This window comes from Mirounga leonina, unplaced genomic scaffold, assembly GCF_011800145.1.
Source record: "Mirounga leonina isolate KUSES-001 unplaced genomic scaffold, KU_Mleo_1.0 Mir_127, whole genome shotgun sequence".
NCBI lineage: Eukaryota > Metazoa > Chordata > Mammalia > Carnivora > Phocidae > Mirounga > Mirounga leonina.
The window spans coordinates 61,409,121-61,411,721 of record NW_023270316.1 but is presented as its reverse complement, the minus strand read 5'-3'; positions in this window follow the sequence as shown (position 1 = coordinate 61,411,721).

Below are 2,601 nucleotides of genomic sequence, written 5' to 3'. Positions count from 1 at the left end.
ATATGAGAGTTCCAGTTCCTTGCCAAAGCTTAGTATTGTCTTTTAAATATTAGCCATTTTAGTGAGTACATAATGAGTGGTATTTCATTGTGATTTTAATTGCATTTTCCTGATGACTAAGGATGTTAGGTATCTTCCTTGTGCTTATTTTTGGTTTCCTGTATCTTCTTTGGTGAAGTGCAATTTTTCTTTTTTTGCACATTGAAAAAATTGAGTTGTAAGAGTGCTTACATGTTCTGGTGAAAGTCCTTTATTAAATATGCTTTGCAAATATTTTCTCCTGCTTGGTAGTTTGCTTTTTAGTTTTCTAAAGTGACTTTTGAAGAGCAAAAGGTTTTAATTTTGATGAAATCCAGTGTACTGTTTTATAGTTTTATAGTTCATGCTGTCTCCTATTTAAGAAAGCTTTTTGCCTAACAAAGTCACTAAGATTTTTCTTCTATGTTTTCTTCTAGAGGTTTTATAGTTTGGGTTCTTACATTTAGGTCTACATTCCATTTTGAGGTCTATTTTGTTTGTACAAGGGGTGAGTTAAGGGTCATGGTTAACATTTTCTATGTGGACATCCAGTTGTCTCTATACTTGTATTAGTTGGAAAGATTATCCTTCTCCTCCATTGAGTTGTCTTGGAAACTCTGTGGAAAATCAAGTGACCATAGAGGCCCGAGTATATTTCTGGCATCTCTATTATATTCCATTGATTTCTTTTTTTTTTACACCAATGCCAGCTACACTGTCTTGATGACTGTGGCTTTATAATACATCTTGAAATCAGGTAGTGTTAGTTCTCCGACTTTGTTCTGTTTCAAAATTGTTTTGCCTCTTTAGATCCTTTGCATTTCCATTTAAATTTTAGAATCTGTCAATTTCTACAGAAAAGCCTCCTGGGATTTTGATTGGGATGGGATTGAATAGTTCAACTGGAGAGAATGGACATCTTAACAACATAGGGTCTTCTGATCCATAAGCATCTCTTCTCTCTCCATTTATTTAGGGTTTCTTTAATTTCACTCAGCAATATTTTGTACTTGTCTGCAGAGTGTTTTTGCCAGAACCTCCTAGCTTCTGAATCTAACAGTTCCTTTCAGTCCCAATCTTAATAGACCTCTTCAGTGCCCAACATTGGACCATTACCTCTTTCTTGCCTCCCCAGACTTTCTGTCCTCACCCTGCCTTTGTCTTCCTTCTATTCTTTGGATAGACCGATCCTATTCTCCCACAGGTTCTCTCCCTGTTTCACAGGAAGCTGATCAGCTATACTCCAGGTGGCTGCAGTTAAATGGTCAGCTGTGTTGGTGAAGATCTGTTCTGAAAGGAAGCCTTCTCTTGGATCTTTTAGAGAATGGTCTGCCTTCCCTCCGACAACTGTGGGATGATATTTTAAAAAGATACCATTCTTGGAGTGGGTGAGTCTGGAGATGGGGGGAAATTGCCATGCTAGAAAACCTAGCAGTTTTGCAGGGTTTTCTATCCACCATCTCAGCCTCTTGAGCTCTCCATGGTTTTCTTTGAATCACTATTTTTAACGATGCCCATTTAAAAAAAATATTGAAATTTACATAACATAAAATTAATCCTTTTTTTTTTTAAAGATTTTATTTATTTATTCGACAGAGAGAGTGAGAGAGTACAAGCAGGGAGGAATAGTAGAGGGAGAGAGAGAAGCAGGCTTCCCGCTGAGTAGGGAGCCCGATGCAGGGCTCGATCCCAAGACCCTAAGATCATGACCTGAGCCGAAGGCAGACACTTAACTATCTGAGCCACCCAGGCGCCCCGACATAAAATTAATCCTTTTAAAGTGAACAGCTCTGTGGTCTCTCCCCATTCTCCCCTAACCGTAGCCCCTAGCAACCACCAATCTGTGTCATTTCTCTGTTTATTTATCTATTATGGATATTTCATATGGAATCATACCATATGTGTGACCTTTTGTGGCTGTCTTTCACCTAACATAATGGTTTGGAGGTTCTTGAGTCACTTTTTTTCTACGGTCTATTTTGTTAAACTGTTCTCTGTCACTTAATGGGAATCCGTGGTTACCCAGCCTGTCCGATGAAACTGTAGTAGATAATCGACAATATTAACAGTAATACGCAAACATAAGTGTTGTCTTAGGGATGGTGATCGGTGCTGTTTGGCTCTTGGTTCTCCCAGAATTGGCTTCGAGGGCAGGCAAAGTTACACAACGTTACACTTGACATTTCATCAAGAAAAAAACAACAGAACATCCCAAACTAACTTCCTCATTAGCAAGATGCTACCATACGATGCGTTTAGGAAAATAGCAGAGAAAGACAGGAAGAACTGACCGTTGAGAGCCAGCTCTGGAGGCTCTCAGACCTGTGCATGAGATACAAAAATTGTATCCTTCTGTCTCTGTCTCCATGCTTAAAACCCGGCTCAAACAGTTACCTAACATGGCACCTTTTGTGGGTCCGTCAGCAATACTAGTGACCTAAAGTGGCTTCTTCTGTGTGCCACCTTAGGGACAATCAGAACAAACCTTCCTGCATTCCGGTCAGCGCAAACATTAACCTCCAGGGGGCCTGGAACACGAATTCGGAGGGAAGTCACTGCGTGGGCATAAACAGGATGGACCAC